Source organism: Urocitellus parryii, chromosome 4, assembly GCF_045843805.1.
Source record: "Urocitellus parryii isolate mUroPar1 chromosome 4, mUroPar1.hap1, whole genome shotgun sequence".
NCBI classification, from domain to species: domain Eukaryota; kingdom Metazoa; phylum Chordata; class Mammalia; order Rodentia; family Sciuridae; genus Urocitellus; species Urocitellus parryii.
In genome coordinates this window covers 148606202-148627087 of record NC_135534.1, presented here as the reverse complement: position 1 = coordinate 148627087, position 20886 = coordinate 148606202, and the positions used below count along the sequence as shown (strand labels likewise).

General features: G+C 36.1%; 1 pseudogene; it reads left to right on the top strand.

Annotated features, from left to right (window-relative positions):
• The first annotated feature begins 17435 nt into the window (after window positions 1–17435).
• Window positions 17436–18143, top strand: LOC113184662 (transformer-2 protein homolog beta pseudogene; annotated as a pseudogene).
• Window positions 18144–20886: the final 2743 nt, after the last annotated feature.

Below are 20886 nucleotides of genomic sequence, written 5' to 3'. Positions count from 1 at the left end.
AGTGCTCAAGACCTCTGATGGGAAGATAAAGATGGCAATATGGGGCTTTTTAAACATTAGGTCTTCAATACTTTGCCAGTAAGTTTATGGAGGTGAGGTATTTTGAGCATCCTAGGAGTTTTATTAATAACTCCTAATTTTATGGTGTCATCTCAGAAGCTTAATCGAGGATCTATTTTCACTAAAGGATTACAAGGAAATCAACAAGAATGGTATTTACCTATGCCTTAGTCTTCTCAACAAAGAAAATTTAGATTACTTAATTCATCTAATCAAAAATTTTAATGGGAGCATTAGTTTGTTCCCCAGCCCAGAAAACAGCAGAGAAAATCAATTATCTGTCTGATGATCCTGTCTGGGTTGAACAATGGCTCCTTAAAAGGAAAAAACTCCAAGTGGCCCATAATATAGTTCAAGAACACGTTCAAGCTGGTCCTATTGAGCCTTCTTTCAGCCCTTGGAATACTCTAATTTTTGTGGTAAATAAAAAGTCTATCAAATGAAGATTATTACAAAATATCAGAGCCATCAATAAAACTATGGAACCAATAGCAGCCTTACAGTCTGAATTCTCTTCTCTTACAGCTATCCCTCTTGATTATCAATTAATAGTAATAGATTGAAAAGATTGTTTTTTTCACTATAGCATTACATCCAGATGATTGTAGGAGATTTGCATTTAGCATCCGAGATATAAATTTCAAAGAATGAGTTAAGAGATTTTGCTAGAAGGTGTTGCCTCAATGTATAACCAATAATCTCACAATATATCAAAATTCTGTATCACAGTCTGTGGCTTCAGTACAAGAACAATGCCCTGATGCGTATATAATCCATTACACAAATAAAATGCTTTTGCTCATGCTAGTTTAGATGTGCTTTTTAAAATTTTTGCTCAATTAGAAACTTCACTTACTGCAATGGCTTTTTGTATAACACCTGAGAAGGTACAAAATGCTTCTCCTTTTCAATGTTTAGGCAATTCAATCAAAGGACATATTATTCATCCACAGATGGTTTGCGTACTTTTAATGACATTCAAAAATTACTAGGTGGTATTAACTGGCTGTAGCCAAGTTTAAAATTAACCACTGCAGATTTGATTTCTTTATTTCAAACTTTATAAGGAGATTCTTCTCCAACTTCTCCTCATCAGCTTACAGCAGAGGCAAGGACTGTCTTGACAAAAGTTGAATCTGCCATTAAGACTTTCCAGCTTATCTCCTGTCTCTCCAACTTGAGGGAGCTGTCTTTTCTTGGACATCAATTCTATGATGAATCTAAAGAATTGTTGGTTTTCAGGTACTCAGTCCTTATTGTGTTGTGAAAATGAGAAAGACGACTTAGAAGCTCCTTACATGTTTTCACAGAAGGGTGAGCCCATATGTGGCACGACCAGACACTGTTGCACTGAAGAAGCATATGACCATTTCAACATGAATCCTTTGTGAAATGGAAAAATGGCCACTTGACTAGACAGTGTGAAATCACCTTTAAAACTATCTATGGAAAGTGTCTGGTGCAAATGAGTACTCAAGGAATGTGCACTCTTTTCCCCTTCTTTCTCTCTATGTTATGGTCTGCTTAAAGGTGCTCCAAAGATCCGTTTGGCTCTTATGCATCAAGAGTCAAGGCACAGGATGTATGTCTGAATAGAATCTATGGTTCTTGAATTTAGACCTAACTTTTATCTTCTATGAGAATCCTAGCATTATTGAGATATGTCCAAAATTAATGCCTGAACAATTTTTTTTTTTTTTGTACTGGAGATTGAACCCAGAAGCATTTATATCCACAGAGCCACATCCTTTTTATATATTTTATTTAAAGACAGGGTCTTACTGAGTTGTTTAGGGTCTCACTAAATTACTGAGGCTGGCTTTGAACTTGAGATCCTCCTGCCTCACCTGTGAGCTGCCCCGATTACAGGCATGCACCACTGCACCCAGCTCTGAACAAATGATTCTTGGTACTTTATTCAATTGTTTCTTATATGCAAATATGTTGATACTAAAATAATTGACTCATCCAATTCAAACAAAAATTATATTTAAAGTTTAAAACAAACTAAATTCAAAAAGAAAATTTTCCATTTTCATTGAATAATAAAGTGCTATTATTTGAATATTTTATCTTCTATTTTTAGTCAAGCTAAGTGATTACATCATCTTTTTATCTTTTTGAAAAACTAGATCTTTATCTCATTGATCTTTTGTATCATGTTTTTAGCCTTCATTTTATTTATTTCTCCTGTGATCTTTATGATCTTCTTTCCACCTACTAATTTTGGTCTTAGTTTGTCCTTGTTTTTCTAGTTCCTTGAGATGTACTGGGTTGTTTGAGATCTTTCTAATTTTTTGATGTGGGCCTTGATTACTATGAACAACCCTGTTAGTAGTTTTTTTGCTCTGTTCTATAGGTTTTGGTATGTTGTGTCTCCATTTTCATTTATTTTTAAGAAATATTTAAATTTCCTTTTTTACTTTTCACAAACTATTCATCCACTGTTCCAAAATAAGTTAATTACCACATGCTTTTATACTTTTCAAAAATGTTCATGTTATTGATTTCTTGTTTTATTGCACTATGGTCAGAAAAGGTACCCAATATGTTTTTAATTTTCTTAAATTTGTTCAGACTTGTTTTGTGGCCCATCACGTAATCTACCCTGGAGCATGTTTCTTGTGTGATGAGAATGTTGTTTATCTAAAGGCTATTGGATGGAATGTTCTGTAAATATTTGTTACGTCTATTTGCTCTAGGATACAGTGAAATTCTGCTATTTCTTTGTTGATTTTCTGCCTGGATGATCTGTCACTTGGTGAAAGGGGGCGTTACAGTCTCCAACTATGATTCACTGAATCTTTCTCTTACATTATGCCTATGAATACTTGTTTTATATATTGGAGTATTTGAGTATTAGATGCAAAAATATTTAGAACTTATTTCCTCTTGCTTAATTGACTCCTTTGTCATTATATAATGACCTTCCATGTCTCTTTTTTATTGCATTTGTTTTAAAGCCCATATTGTCTGATATCATTATGGTCACTCCTGAATTCTTTTGGTTTCCATTTGCATAGAATATCATTCCATCCTGTCACTTTCAGTCTCTATGTGTCCTAGAAGTGAAGCACATTTGTTATAAACAACATCAAGTTGGGTCTTGTTAATTTTTTTGATTCAGTCACTTTATGTCTTTTAATGAGAGAATTTAATCTGTTTGCTTTCAATGTAATTGGGTATAGCTAACATCTTAATATAGTCATTATGTAAATTATTCTGTTTTTCTTATTATAGTTTTTCTTTCTTTTAAAATTCCTTCCATCTCTTTATCAGCTTATCTATTAGAATACTGAAATGTTTCTCTCTATTTTTTTCAAGTTCATTGAGTTTCTTTAAAACAGCTACTCTAAATTCTCTGAGCATTCACCCATACTGATCACTGCTTGATAAGTTTCTGGTGTCTTATTTTGAGCAAGGGGTGAAGTTATGGTTTCCTGAAAGCACTTCATTATTGTAGATATAAGAAGTCATCCGAGCTTTAAAAAGTCAGGTATTTATTTCAATTTCCCTAATCAGTTTGTTTTTCCCTATCATTCCATATATTCTAACCAGTCTGCTTATTTTCCATGATGCTATAGTCACTTCCACTATTTCAGCACTGGTTGATACCCAAGTCCAGCTTGGCCAGAAGACTGCTGTTAATGTGTTGTCATTGTTTCAGTACTGAAGGATAATTCAAGCCTGTCTCTTATATGAAAAAGTAGTCTGTCCCCATAATCATTTCTCTAGGGCCAGGGTTGGCCCAGGTTCCTTGCTATAGTAACCAGCATTGGTCAGACACTATATAATTCTGCTCTTCCTTGACCAGAGAGTAACTGTGGTTGGATAAGCTCCAGGCTACTATGTCATACAAATGACCACCAAAGCCATCTTGCTGTGTCACATTCTAAGTCCACAGACCACCAAGACCAACACAACATTGGGTTAGAACAAAGGCCCGTTTAGGTGGACCACTGGTCGAAGACCACTGAAATCAAGTACAAATGATACTACCTGAAAGTGCCAGAGAAATAAAAGGAAAGTAGGAAATTGGTAGGGAGTAATTGTTGTAGGGACAAACGAACCAAGGCACTGAAGATAGCAGGAAAAGTTTTATTTGGCTGCAGCCAGATTCAGAGGGCACAGCTTTTACTGTAATCAATTAATCCCCTGAACCCTGATTTCAGGGAGTTTCAGAGTTTTGTACCCAGCATGTAAGGGGAGGAGCTCAGAAGTTCACAGTCTGCAAAAGTTCACATAAAAGCAGCTTTTTCTTTCACTGTTCTGGGCAAGTTAACCCTTCAAGGACAACACCTGAGAAGGAGGGAGAGCTTCATCTCCCCTTTCTTTCCTCCCACTGCCAGCTTGTTACCAAGGGCCCATTTGTAACTTATCTTAAAAATGTAGACATCTTTGTGAAGCCCAGCTCAAGTCCAGAGCCTTGTTTGCACATTTCTTCAAAGTACTATACTGGATATGTTTGTGAAAAACTAGTAAGGGGGTGTCAAGTATCTGGAGTGCTGGTATCTTCTCGGCCAGTGGCCAAGTAAACAGGGCAACATGAAACTAAGAAGTTCTATCTACAATGGACTCTCTTGCAGAGGCTCTTTTGCTGACAGTCCTAAAATCAGCCATGGTGAAGAGGGCTTTTCTGTGGAGAAAGGGGGTACCACTTCACAATAGCATGCAATTTCCCACCACCGTAGGAAATTCTCCAAATAGTGTTTCCCTAAGACTGTCCAGGAAACCATAGCATTCCTGATGCTTTCTCTTCCTCATCAGGATCTCTGGAAGTCAGATATAAATATAGAATCATTCTGTAGTTTCTCTTTATTCTGTTTCTTGTTTTTTTTGATGTGTAGGAGCTTTTTAGTTGATGTAATCCTATCTGCCAATTTTTGTTTTTGTTTCTTGAACTTTTGGGTTCCCATTCAGAAAACTCACTACCTGTCTCAGTGACTTGATGTTTTCTTCCTTATATTTTCAGGTATAACATTCAGGTCTTTGATACATTTTGAGTTTTTTATTTTGTTGGGTAAAAGTTTCAATCTTCTGCATGTGGTTATCCATTTTCTCAGTATCATTTATTGAAGAGGTTGTTCTCTTCTAATATGTGTGTTTGACACATTTATGGAGAACTAGGTGGCTTTAGATGAATCTGTTTTTTTTTTTTTTTTTTATTTCTAGGAACTCTATTCTAGTAGCTGGTCTCAGTGTTTATTTTTATGCTGTTTTGATTACTCGGGCTCTGTAGTATGTGTTAAAATCTGGTATTGTGATGCCTCCAATTTTGTTCTTTTTGCTCAGGCTTTCTTTGGCCTTTTGAGGCCTTTTATGCTTCCATACTAATTTTAGGGCCTTTTCAAAAGTTCAGTGAAGAATGTCACTTGCATTTTCATGAGTATAAGCTTTGGGATTTTTGTTAAAAGCTCTTTAAAGGGATTTGGACTGCAGTAACTTCAAAAGGTCATTGGACATGGTCAAGGTGAGAGAAGCATAAGCTGATAGGAAGCACCAAGTATAAAAGTGGGGAAGATAGTTCAGATCACATAAGATGGACATCATTTTAAAGTCTTTTTTCCTAATAATTAGTTGTGGATTAAAAATTCAGTGAGTGCTTAAACAAAATGTGGTATTTCTGCATCATGAAATAGTAACCAGCAAAAAAAATGCACCATGTATTGCTACACAGAGCAACTTAGTGTTGAGAGCCAGAGCTGAGTCGGAATGGCCCATGGCATTTTGCCAGAAGTAATGATTGAGAGGCAAGCCATTAAGATGATGATAATTAAGTTAAGCTGTGTATAATTGCTGTGACTGAATGATGCTGGATTGAAACAGGCTGTGTATTCAATTGTATATAGACCCCTGCTGTCTGCCTCGGGCACCAGGGCGCCCGCTACTTTGGATTCCTGGGGAGTTCACCGTTGGTTGGTAAAGTTCCAGTGGAGGGAGTTTCGGTTGGTGTGTGGTGTCCCTGAGAGGGCCACGTTGGTGGCGTTCTGGGGGAGTTCAGAAATAAAGTTTTGTTCCTGTTTGAGTGGCTCGTGATTTGTGCCCAGCCAGACTGAGGCAACTTAGGAGAGTCATCAAAGATTTAAGCTGAGTATAATGAGACAATCCTGCAAATGTACATATTGTGTAATTTATTTATAAAACATTCCTAATGGGGCTGAGGTTGTGGCTCAGTGGTAGAGCCTTATCTAGCATGTGTGAGACACTGGGTTCGATTCTCAGCATCACATATGAATAAATAAAATAAAGGTCCATCAACAACTAAAAAATATTTTTAAAAATTCCTAAATGACAAAATCATACAGATGAAGAATCATTTTACTAAGGGTTAAGGCCAGGGATGTAACAATGAAGACTCTTGCAGCATTAGATTGTTTTTATATTTTGGTTACATCAGTGCCGATATCCTAGGTATGATATTATAATATAGTTTCTCAAGATGTTATGATTGAGGTAAACATAAGTGGGCTGTCTGCATTATTTCTTATCTTCATATGAATTAGTCAGCACTATCTCAAAATGTAAAAATTACACTCAAATTTTCTGATTCAAAAATTACTAAAGACCGAAAAGTCATAGGAGTTGAGAATGAGTTGTTTCTATGAGCAGTCACATAAATAAATAGGAAGTCATAGAAGACATGAGGTGGTTGAAAGAGTACTGGTTGTAAAATATAAAGGAGCAGCAAATTCACTTCTTAGAATACCTAATTTAAGAGTTACTGAAGTATGCCAAAACTCTCATGAGAAATTGGCACACGTAGGAACTTACTTTGCATATAAAGCCCATAGATGACATCACTCTCAATAGGAAGGAATAGAAAGCATGTCCCCACTAATCAGGAGCAGGTAAAGATACCTACTTTAACGACATCTATTCAGTATTGAAAGTCCTAGTCAGAGCATTTAGTCAAGAAAAACAGAAGGGAACATCAACAACAACAAAGCACAAAAATTGTAAAGAAAGAAGTAAACTATTTTCCAAGCATATGATATGATCATGTATCAAGAAAATCTAGAAACTTGAAAACAATTGTTAGAAATTATTCCCATTGAGAAAAGATACAGAAGCAACATGCAAAAATTGGTCACCAAAAACATCCAGAACAAAACTAGGATCTTTCCATTTTCAATACATCAAGAACAGTAAAATGCCTTATAATACACTTAAGTGGAAATCTAAAAAATATTGCTGAAAAATTATAAATAAGGCACAAATAAATAGAAACACATAGTATGTTCAAGGATTTTCCTGAATTGGAAGACTTAATATTGTTAAAATGTCAACATGACCCAAAGCAGTCTGTGAAGTTAATCCCTATCAAAATTTCAATTGTAGTTTTTTTTTCCAGAAACAAAAACATTCTTTCTATTATTATTACATAATCTTAGAAGACCCCCCAATAGTCAAAAAGTCCTCAAAAATAAGAGTAAATTTAGAGAACTCAAATTTTCTGATTATAAAACTTTCTACAAAGCTATAGTAGCCCAAACATTGAATTATTGCCATAAAACATATACACCAATGAAACAATAGAGAACACAGAGATAAACTGATGATGATTAGTAAAGATTGCCAAAACATTCCATGGAATAGGACAGTCTTTTCAGCAAGTGGTAATGGGAAAAACTTCTTTTAACAGTCAAAAGAACTTTGATTCTTACTTCACACCATATACAAAATTTATCTCAGAATATATCAAAGAGTAAGTGTAAGAGTTTAAAACAAAATTCTTAAAAGAATATAAAGGGGAAAAATTATTTATTCATATTGTTTTGTGATAACATAATACTGAGAGTAGTAATTTATACAGAATAGAAATTCATTTTCTATAGTTCTGAAGCTGGGAACTGCAAGTTCAAGGAATCTACCTCTGGTGAGTCACTTCTAAAATGACTGACTTTATGTAAGCGTAGACAATTATTATTTGAAGAGTTACACAATGCTTAGTATTTGAGAAATGTGTGGCACTTCTTCCAAATAGGAGAATATGTCATACTTTTTTACTGGGAACTAAGAGAATTTATTAGTTTATTTCAAAAGTACTAAAACTTCCAGCAAACTTTCAGGCTTACTTGAGTGAAAGGGTCTGACTAGATTTGCAAGTCAAACAAATCAGGCTTATAAACATGTGGTTCTATTTGCATTTAAAATTTATCTATACTTTAAGAGTTATCCAATAAGCTCATTAATCCCAAACTGTTGACATGTCTTAAAAATTTGTTTGACATAGAATAAAAGTTTATGTTCGCAAATTACAACAGATGCAGTGTATGATAAATTAATTATAGAGATAAAATTTTGTGCATGAACATGTGCTATAACATGGGAGATTCTAATTTTTTGTCTTATCTTTTTCCTCTCTCTCTCTCTCTCTCTCTCTCTCTCTCTCTCTCATGTGTGTGTGTGTGTGTGCCCTCTAGTCTCTAAAAATAGTAACTATAATTCTAGATTAAAATATTCAGATAACTGGTAATAATTCACCCATCACCTGTTGGAATTTGAAGAGAAAAGGAGATGGAAAGGTTTAAAGTCTGATTTCCCTTTACTGTAAGGAGAATGGATGTTCTTTTATCATTTATTTATCCATATTGTGTGTGTTATCACAACACACACAATCCATATTGTTATTAATCCATTATTTATATATATTGTGTTATCACAACACAATATGGATAAATAAATTGACTTAGGAGTCAATCCCATAGATTCTGGATATTTTCTCATCTTTGTCAGGATATCTGGATTAACTATGGAATTTTGAGTTTTCTATTCTGGTTTTCTGCAATTGTAAATGGGAAGGTATGTTATACATTTAAAATTTTATCATACAATCCTAGAATGATGTCATTGCTATTTTAATGCTTTTTATAGGACTGTTTTACAAATCGTCAGTTTTTTTTCTTTTGTGAAGAATTAATGCATCCAGTTAGTATGCTATGGATGGATACATAGGCATTACAGAAACTGATCTAGTTATAATCTTTTGATGTTTTGAATCAGTACAAACAAATGCCCAGAATTTAGGCAGAATATTAGAAAGCTATACAGCACATGTTAACTGAAATTATCTTTAGTGAATGAACTTAGAAGTTGATTTTATTTTTGCTTTACCAATATCTTCCATGATGATCATGATAGGCCTTTATATAAGCATAAAATAACTACAGAAGTGGAAAAAAAAAAAGGAAATGATAAATTCAAAATAAAACCAGAGTAGGAGAACTTGTGACCATGGAGGGAAAAGGGGTGGGGAAGAAGGGAGGGTAAACGGAGCTGAGGGAAAAAATTCTTTGTAGATGACCCAAGAAAGGGGTGGAGCTGGGGCCATTGAATCAAGAGCTGAGTGACAGCTCTAGGGAAATAAAAGCCTCTCTGGACATACAGAAGGCAGCTTAAGAACCAGGATAGGTACCCAGGCACAGGACTGTAGGGAAGAGCAATGGGAAAGTCCCTAGAGAAAGGCTCAGATGCCCAGAGCAGGAGAGGCCAGATGCAGGATGCCCAGCTTGTTCTTGTCCCACCTTCCAGTGGCTGTTTTTGAATCATCTCCAAAGAGTAAACTTTGGATAATGAGAAAGATAATGAGAAGAGGAAACTAGATGGCACGACACCATTTTTTTTTTTTTTTGAAGGGACCTTGCTAATCACATGCTCCCAAAGGCAGGAAGACCATTTTATATGCATCTGGATCACTCACAGTGAGAGCTCCCTCTGGCTCTGAGTTTATTCCTTGCTGCTGCTGACGCCTAAAATTCGAGATTTTGATTTGTAACTTACTTGTATTCGAAGGGTCTCCCTGGGGTCTCACTGGAGGGAGGAAAAGATAGGGAAGAGAGGTGCTAGGTGATCTTTCCACCTTGGGATCAAGCCTGATAGAGTGACTAGAGGGGGATGCCACAGAGGAGATGAAGCACCACTTCAAGACCAGCAGTAGGTAGAGCTCAGCCTCAGACCCCAGAAGAATACCAATGGGCACCTGGAGGGGGCATCTCCAAGCCTTTTTATGTCCTAATGGGAAGGGGGACAACACTCTGAGTTCTCCTGTCAGAATCCTACAATGAGTGGCAGAAAAGGCCTTGCATTTAATGACTCTCCTGGTAGAGACACTGGGCCATGGCCCATCATACTGAGGAAGTCCTTTTATTTTTACCTTTTTTTGAAGTTTGTTTATTTATTTATTTGTTTGTTTGTTCATTTATTTATTTATTTATTTATTTCCCCCACAGAGAAAGTCTTGCCTCTCAAATGTTTGAATTCCATTGAGAAAAGGGATGGATGAGAAACAAGTGTGTATGGTGACTAAAGAGAGCATCGAAAGAGACCAGAGAGATGGGAACTTGCCCTTCACTTTATCCTATTCAATTAACACTTTCTTTTGAACCTGTATTGGTTTTGTTGTTGTTATTTGTTTGTTTTGTCTTTTTAAGTCTGAGGACAGTTTGATTCCAGAACACTTTTTAAGCTTTTCCAAATCACAGGGTATTCATAAACTGGAGGCTGTATTAAATGAAACTGGCAAGAATAGCTTTCAAAAGAGACAGAGGTTATTCTATTCAGTCTAATAATTCATACTAAGTCATCAAAATCAAGATAAATGAACAATTATTGTTTTACATTTAATATAAGTGACAGTTTCTGCATAGACAATGTGTAAATCCTGAGCTACATTTTGTAAGCTATATGCATACACTACATTAAGTCATTAACGGATGGCTACCAAAGTCATCTTAAACAGTAAATACATCTCCATTTTACAGGATTTACATCATGAATAAAATTTATTTTTTCTATATTGTTGGCTGATGTTTATTTTCAAATGTTTGAATTCCGTCTTGTATGGTGACTAAAGAGAGCATCGAAAGAGACCAGAGAGATGGGAACTTGCCCTTCACATTATCCTATTCAATTAACACTTTCATTTGAACCTGTATTGGTTTTATTCCTTCATCTATAAGATGAAGGAAATATACAATAGACCTAAGAAAAATTTTAATGCAAACTAAAGAAAAATCAATTGTGCTATAACTTTTCTTTAAATTTTACCCTTTTCTGAGTAAGTAAATTAAAATGCCTATTTAAAGCCTGGAAAATATTGACGAATTTAGTAAGAAAAAATAAAAAAGTACTTCTGATATCCATGCATAACATTTGATATAGATATGGATATGAATATACATATATAGATTTCCATAACTATCTAAATATCTCTTATTGGAGAATTTTGTAATTACAAAGTAAATCTCCCAATTGCAATGCTGTGCACATTTCAGTTGGAAATTACCAATCAAAATAGTGTAAGGGAGAGTCAAAAGTGCCATGGTATAAGCACTTAGAAGATATTGGGAAAAATCCACAGAGGGGACAGGGTAATGTTGGTAACACCTCAAATTGCCCAACTCTAAGTCACCTTAATTGTTTAAGTGATAGGAAGCTTTCTGATTTTTTTTTAAGAGAGAGAGAGAGAGAGAGAGAGAGAGAATTTCAATATTTATTTTTCAGTTTTCGGTGGACACAACATCTTTGTTTGTATGTGGTGCTGAGGATCGAACCCAGGCCGCACGCATGCCAGGCGAGCGCGCTACCGCTTGAGCCACATCCCCAGCCCCTCTGATTTTGTTTGATGTTTAATTATATTAAGGCAATGGTTATATTTTGGTGTAGGCAAATTTTTATAATTTTTCTGATTCTATTTGATATGAACATTTTCCACACCTCTCACATCTCTTTTTTAGCTTAACAGAAATGATGTCATCCTCCAGCAGCAAAGAGACAGGAACCTAAGACATGAGGTCAGAATTTGTTCCTAGTATGTCACAGGAGCTGAAGGTCACACAAATGAGAGACAGTTAACATTCAAGAAAGAGCTATGTTCTCTGCAAAAGAGAAATACACTTGATGATGTCAGTAAAATATGTTGTAAAGAAGGCTGTGACAAAAAACTTTCCTTAAAGCATGCAATACATAGAATGATTATGGGTTTCCCACCAATGTGGCTTCCCCAGACACACTCACTGATGTACAATTCAGTCACTACTAATCATTAGAACATGACAAAACCTTATTAGGCTTTATATTTTTAATTTAGCTTGTAGTCTCTTCATGATTATATTTTCTGTTAAGAATTAATCTTTTTTCTGATGATTGTCTTTCTTATTGTAGTACACTTACACCAGTTTTTTTTCAAATTTTATTATTTTTTTAAACACAATACCTTTATTTTTTTATTTTTATGTAGTGCTGAGAATTGAACCCAGTGCCTCACACATGGTAGGCAAGCACTCTACCTCTGAGCCATGACTCTCGCCCTAAATTTTATTAATTTTATAATGATGTTAAAATTTTATCTCTCTAACCAACATGATGACTTCTTAAACACATAACTAATACCATACTCTATCTATCTATCCATCCATCTCTCTATCTATCTATCTACACATTTTTATGACCTCATCAACAGGCTATTTGGGCTCAAAAACCACAAATGTTGAAATTTTCTACTTTCACTGAATTGGGTTTTTGGGGAGTCATATTAAAGCATTATCTGAAAATATCCTGAATCAAAAATAAGTAAATTTTCATTTCTGTGCCTAAAGTAACTCAAATGCTTTTCAAGTAAGGTTTCTCTCATGTTTCTAAAAGATTCAGTAATATAAGTTTTCAGTGATATAAGTAAATGATCACATAGGTTATCAAATAAATAGCTCAATGTTTTATATTAAAACTACTTAAAACACTTCTCAATATTCTATCTTAAAACTACTTTGGTAAGAAAATGTATTCAGGGTCACTGTTTTAGAATTTACAGAACATTTATGTAAGCAAAATAAAGTGAGAAATGATATGAACTGTTCTTAGAATGGTGATCCATTATGGTACATCTTAAATTTTTATTAGTTTCTTCTACCTCTATGCCAATACATTTTTAGTCAGCATTTACAGAGCATGTGAACTTAAAACAAGTTAATTTTCTTGATCAAGATTGGTAAATAGAATTACAAGAGCTGAACTCAGAAATTCTTATATTCCAAATCTTCATGCATAACTAATGATAACCAAGCCTCTGAGGTTTATCATGTCCTCCCTGAGACCCTCTTGAAGAGATGCTTCTCCTTGAGGAAGCAGCAACCAACAAAACTAACTTTTAACAGGAAAAAATTAATGTGTTCCCAGAGTTACACTTTCATTCTGTCTCTTGTGTGACTGATTATCACCCTTGCAGTTATAATGATGTATCTGCAGCGTGTTGATCACTATCAACTCTAGAACTTCATTCTCTCCAAGGTCCCCTTCTTATCTACTTGTTTCCCACCTAGTACTTAACTATAATACTGAGGTCTTTCACTGTCATCCAGTGTCTCAAGTCACTTTCACTTTCATCAGAACATACTACTACCAAAAGTGGTATGTGTCTCATCTTTCTTTTCCCTAACAGACTGCTTACACCTAATAGGTATGAATCTATAAGCACATCCTCTGGTGTGCAAGAAATTTCCAACTTTTTCATTTTTAACATATCAATAGAAATGCAAATTCTGTCACTGGGTGGGAAAATCCAATATTATTCTAATGGAGCTTCCCTACTACAGTGTTTACTGAATCTGGGTGTTAGCACTGAAGTATCAAGATCCTTGGGGTCCACTACTCTCACTGGTACCAGTGCAGCACTCATGGCACAACCTTGCATGAGCCTTTCAACTTTGTGCCTGCTCCCTTCACTGGCAGACTGAGGGAACAATGCCAAGAATGAGGGCTTTCGTATTTTGGACATAACACCATCTTCCATTCTGAGGTCTTCAGCTCTCCAGGGTGGGGCTATTGTGCAGTGCACAGTGAAATCCACCTTGAACCTCAATGTAGTTTTAAGGAAAATAGTATATTCTCTCTTACATCTCTTTTTCTGTCTGTCTCTGTCTCTATACATCTTTATCTCTGGCTCAGGTCCTGCCAAGGACATACACATAACATTTCACCATTATTAGGTATTTACAAAAAGTAAGATGTGCAAGCTTTAAACATCTTATGCTTCAAAACCCACCAGGCTCAGGCAGGCAAAAATCAAGGCACAGGCTTTGTGCTTGAACTGGGCTAGGAAAAAAAAAAAAAAAAAACACCTACACAACCTGGAGATGGTGGCACACATCTGGAATCCCAGTTACTCTGGAGGCTGAAGTAGTTGGAGGAGTGCAAGTTTAAAGCCAGCCTAGGCAATTCAGCAAGACCCTGTCTCAAAATAACACTTAATAAAAAGGGCTAAGGTGTGGCTTAGTGGTAGAGTGCTTGATTGGTAGGTCTGAGATCCTGGATTCAATATTTGTATTGCAATCAACACACACACACACACACACACACACACACACACACATTCACATACAGGTAGATCTTTCTATATAGTATTTTCCCCTTTTCTAGAGTAGGAAGAATGTGTTTTAGTGAGCTTTGAATTAATACCACGAAATATCTGAGATAACTAACTTATTTTTGAAAAGTTTTTTTTTAAAGTTTTATTTGAGTAACAGTTTTGGAGGTTCAAAGTCCATGATTGGGTATCCCCATTTGTTTGGCCTCTGTTGAGGGTGGTAGATGGAGGCACATCATAGTGGGCACAGTGATAAAAGAAAGAGTTCAAAATCTTAACAGGAGCACAGAGAAAGAAGAAGAGCAGATCCAGGATTAATCTTTTTATAACAATCCTCTTGGGAGAATTGCCAAGAAAAATACCAAAGGAGGTCTACAAGCACCTAGAGTAGTTTGAGTCCCTTCTGTTCATTTCTGAGGGCTGATGGACCCGCACATTTGAATGGGAGGACTTAGCAGCAAGAGAAATCAGGGGTTTCATCATTCTGGATGGTAAAAGTTGAAATGGGTGTTGGCAGTGCCACCATGGTCCTGAAAACTTTGGTGGAGGATTCTCCATCTTAACTTCCAGTGTAGTTTTAGGATTCCTTGGATGCAGCTGTAGCTCTTCAGTGCTGCCCCTTTGTGGGAGACCAATCTTGCATGTGACTGAGTCACACTCCCCTGCTGGGTGCTGAGGCGCTCAGTCACAGAAATGTGGCAAATGTGGCAAATGTCCCTACCCTTCTTGGGTTCGAGGGATGGTGTCTCGTGCATTAGTATGTCTTGCTACAGCCCCATGGGTGAAGCTACGCTCACCTGTTCTTTTGTAATATAACCCCTTGCCCTGTTTAGGATAGAATCTTCCATGGAAGTACCTGCTATGTGTCCCCTTCTCTTACTGTGCCCTTGGGTGTGGCCTACCCAGATGTCAGTCAACCTGCTGACAGTGGACATCATGAAGATAGACTCAACCCCCTGAAACCTGACCCCTTGCCTCATTTGAATAGCTTCTCCTCAATAAAAGGGGTCAGTGTGTGCCATCACAGCGACCCCCCAGAAAAAGGTATTTGTGTCTCTTTTGTGGTTATTTTGCGCACCCCAATTAGCCCAGTTCAACTGGAGTGACCCCTGAGCCCTTTAGTTGAGAGAACAGAAACCCTGCACACCTTGACACGTGCTTTTCTCTATTCTTTCATCTTCACAAGTCTTTGTGAGTCCTGCTGGATTTCACTATCCACTCTATTAGATGTAGGACCCATGTAGCTCTAGTGTGACCTCATTTTAACTAATCCCATCTGCAATGACCCCAATTCACACATGTGCCATGATGCAGTACTGGTGTTTATGATTTCAATATGTTGATTGAGGAATACAATTCTATCATAACAAATGTTAAGGACAAACCGTGGCAGAATGGCCCAGGAGAGTCACTATATTAATTTTTCTACCTCTCTATATATGTTGAAAGGAAGGAAAAGAAAAGGAGGGGAAAGCAAAGCAAAGCAAACAACTGTGTCAAAGACATACTATTCCCAATTATTTTGATTATATTGCTTTGTAGAAAGAATTGGAAATAGGGAGTTGAGTCCTCCAATTTTTTTCTTCCATTACAAGAATATTTTTTTTTCCTCTTGGGAGCCCTTGATATTCCATATTAACATTGGAAAGGGTTTTTCTGTCAAAAACACATTGCATAAAATAACACTGGGATTTTGATAGGGATGGCATTGATTCTGCAGGCTCCTTTGGATAGTGCTGACATTTTAACAATATTAAGTCTTCTGCCAATTCAGGAAACTCTATGAATATGATGGTAATTCTTTCCATTAATTTATGTCTTTTAAAATATCTTTCAGCCATGTTTTATACATTTCTCAAGTATATTCCAAAGTTTACAATTATTTTTATATTGAAAATATAGCTGTTATTCCCATTTTGTTTTTGGAAGTTCACTGGCAACCATTTTTTAATGTAATTTAGTCCCATTTATAGAAATTATTTATATGTACTAAGTGTATATTAATCTTCAATTTCTTCTATAGATAAGCTTGTATCATCTGCAGGCAGAGAATATTTTACACCTTCTCTTCCAATTTTCAAGCCTTTCCCCCATGTCTTTTGTTGACTGATGGATCTGGTTAGGACTTACTATACTCTGATGAATACAAGCCTTTAGGTATGCATTCTTGGTTTGTTCCTAATCTCATCCCTTTGCCATTTGTGAATGACTTTAACTGTATATTTTTTAATACACAAAATAAACTGAGCTCATATATATTAATTTTTCATTGGAGTTATAGGAATACTTTAGTAACATTTGAATTCACTATTTTTAAAGGGGAAATCTTATGAACTTTCATGTCACATCCAATATCATTTCAACTCCCTCTTATCTTCCATTTATTCCTAACTTTGTCTGAGACTAACAATAGCAAATAGCTCATGTCCATCCTTATGACTCTTAGGACTTTAAGAAAATTGTTGTGTTAACTTTTGGGAGATAATGTAGATGCACACATATGAAGTCAGGAATAATGCAGAGAAATCCTGTGTTTCCCTTGAACAGGGTTTCCCAATAGTAATATATTAGAAAACTACTGTACATATCATAATTAGTATATTGATAATAATATAATCAATAATCAAGACAGAATACTACATCCATAACAGAGGAAAAAATGGCTTTTTTCACCCAGCCTAATTCTCACAAGTATGTATCAACACTTGGTTGCTTTTTATGGATGACTATTATTCCATGATATGAATGTATTATGGTTTCTTCAACCACTCACTGTATTTTTTACCTACAACTATATATTACAAAAAGGTAACTTTCCAAAGAACCTGTTACAATATCTGAAAGATATTTGGGTTCCTGTAGAATTAGAGCTCATGCAAAAGTGGTGTTTTATGTTTAGGCTTTAAGTGTCTAGGAAACCAGTATCTCCTGTGAGTGGAGTGGAGCCTCCTTAGAGGATGCAAGAAGTTGGCAGTTTCTGTTGAAGACCAGTGAGCTGTGTTGTCAGTCAGGGGTCATGATCCACAGTGGAGAGCAGAACTATGGCCACCATGAATCCCATTCTCCTTTCAGAAGTGTAAGTGCTCATAGATCAGGGAAATCTGTAAGGCAAACCCTTGCATGATCTTAGTCCAAGGCAGTTTGCAGATATTCCAGATCAAAGTTCAGGTCAGATCTGAATCTAGGTCTAGATTCAGAAGAAGATTTCAAAGGCATATATGCAAGGCCATGGTCTTGATTTAACTCCCAAATAAGCTCCTCTATCAGGTTTACAGTCAATATTATCACAGAAGGCACAGTCACAGTCAATCTGCCATGTCTACTGGAGGACCTCACATGGACAATCCAACAAATCCTGACCAAAACTGTTGTCGTGGAGTGTTTGGATTGAACTGGTATACTATGGAAAGAAATCTAAAAGAAGTGTTTTCTAAATATGGACCTATTGCTGATGTGTCTAGGTAGTCAAGAGGATTTGCCTTTGTATATGTTGAAAATGTATGATGCTAAGGAAACTAAAGTATATACTAGTGGAATGGAGTTTGATGGACATAGAATCACAGTTAATTTCTCTATAACAAAAAAACCACATACCACAACACCAGGAATTTACACATGGAAAACAACCTGTGGCAATTCACTATGTGACAGGGGATATGATGGAGGCTATAATGATTATAACTACAATACTTTATACAGAAGAAGTGGAGGAGAAATGCTCTAGAAAGAAATCATATTTACAGAAGGGGCCACCTTTCACTACTATAGTCATAGATAATACAGGTCACATTATAGATTTTGATCTCATTTACATCCTTGCTATTGAAGCATAGAGTTGAAGATGTTCTGAAATCTGCCATAGAACTTGGATATTGCTTTGGGATATTTTTTATTGCATCCTGTTTAAAAGGTGACAGTGCCTACTGAAGGCAGGACTTTTCCACTTTTTAAGAGAACTACATTTGGTAGAGTTGAAAGGCTGTTTTTTTCCTGCAGTTGTGTAGTATGGTGTAGTTTGTTAAGTGTTTTCAGAAAAGTATATTTTGCAAGTATGATTTTACAGTCTGTTTTGACTGTTGAGAAGTTTCTATTGTACAAAATTTCACTTAAAATGTTTTCCTATAGAATACAGTGTATTCTAAAGATCAAAGCCTGTGTGTAAAATGCTGCCAAAGGAAGAAAGCAAATATAAACAATTTTATTTCTGCTTTTCCTTCTAACTTATTTGTGCTTATAACTATTTTAAGTTGTCACTAGTGCCTTTCATGTGTGTGTGTGTGTGTGAGTGTGTGTGTGTGTGTGTGTATTTGTATTTGTATTATAGAGGATTACACCCAGGGCTTTACTCATGAATGAATTCAGCAAAGTAGCAGGATACAAAATTAACACCCATAAATCAATTGCATTCCTGTATTCCAGTGATGAATCAGCTGAAAGAGAAATTAGGAAAACTATTTAATTCAAAATAGCCTCAAAAAACACTTAGAAGTCAATCTAAGTATTGATGAACAATCAATCTAATAAAAGAGTTGAAGGATCAATAAAAACTACAGAATACTAAAGAAATTGAAGAAGTCATTAGAAGATGGAAAGACCTCCCATGTTCTCGGATAGGCAGAATCAATATTGTCAAAATGGCCATACTACCAAAATCATGTACAGATTCAATGCAATTCCCTTCAAAATTCCAATAAAGTTCTTCATAAAAATATAAAAAAAAACAGTCATGAAATTCATTTGGAAAAAACTAAGAGGCTCAGAATAACTAAAGCAATCTTTAACAAGAAATATAAAGCAGGAGAGATCACAACACCAGTACAAATTAAATTGTACTAAAGAGCTATAGTAACAAAAACAGCATGAAGGCCCTTCTGTAGAAGCTGCCAACAAAACACAGGTTGGCTTCAGTTTCTGTTTTGTGCTTTTCTGGGTATTTTTGTTAATCTTACTAGTCTCCTCATAGATTTAGGTTGATGGGATACTGTCACAGCAGAATTGCTTTACCCCACTGTTGCATATACCCTGGCCAAAATGAGGTGTCCAATCAGACCCTTAAATAGGAACACCATTTTCATCCACAAGTCACAAACCAAGAGTGATAAATTTATTAAGTCCTCCTGAGCCAGCAGCTTTCATTCCCCACCACCCAACAAGACAGGCTAGCCCATTTTCAGGTACTCAGTGTAACAGCCCCAATCAAGTTTCCTTTTGAATGTAAAAGTCATCCTCTGAGACCAAACATTCCAGTCAATTTCTCCATCTTAGAGCAGAGAGAAAATAGAGGTTGGAGTGGACCCAAATGGAAGTTAAAGTAAATTTTAAACTCAAGGCTAAAAGAAAATACTCAGAAAATCATGGGCCAATCCAATAGCCTTTGTATCCTCCTCTGCCTGTACAGCATAGATTCCAATCATTAGCCCCAACACTTTTTAAATGTCTCTTTAATATAGACTCTGGTTAGTGCCTTCATTCAGAAGCTGTAAGACCCCAGGCTAGTACACCCAAGTGGAAAGACCTTTTGCTAGTTTTCCCCCTCATGAGAGATCTACCTTTTTTCATTTAAACAAAGTGTACTCCTTTAATAAAGTGAAATATTTTACTCTTTACAGTACTTTAATCAAAACGCAGCTGAAACTTTTTGCTTGCATATAGAATTACACTTGCTAGAATTTAAATTCTTAGAAACCTGCTTTTAAGTTAAGACCCAGAAACAAGCAATCTTAAGCTTTTCTTTTGATTTACCAAATTTATAAAAATATATTGAATAGACCCAATATATATGACCCGTAATTCAAAAAGCCAAAAGTACTTAAATTTATACTTAGTTGATGTTTTAATATTATAACTTTTCAAATTATTAGATGTCTCCTTTCGCAAACACATTTATGAAGATTAATCCTAGTTTTGTTAAAACTAATTTACTCATTTCTAACTTAGGTTACCCACGAAAACCACCATATCAGAATCCACAGACATTGGCGGGGTGTGGGGGAGCAGCTGCAAGACAGATGGCAACAGGGTATCCTGCAGTGAGGCTGGTTGTTTGGGAGCCAGTTGTGAAGCAGTGGGCAAGTAGGATGGTGGAGGAAGGGGCTCCCCTTCAGGATCCCCTTAATGGGTGTGCTTGGCGGGCTTTGGAGTTGCTGGATTTGGGGCTAACATAACCCCACGCTGACCCTTGGATTTAAGGCTGAATTGCATCCATGGAGGCAAAGTCTTAGCAATCTGGAGTCAGGAGTCTACATAAGGAAACTGATATGGGTGATCTGGGGTCCCAGTGACAATGCAGTGTACTGCCCTGACAGAGGGACATGGAGGGTGCCTTCTGGAGGACAACTGACATCAAAAGCAGGCCATTCAATGGCACAGAGAGTGCGGAGTTGGCTTTTTGTCAGCTTAATACAGTAATCCTTAGAATAGCCCTTCTTAAAATTCTTGATCACACAGTCCAGGACTGTAGGTTTAGA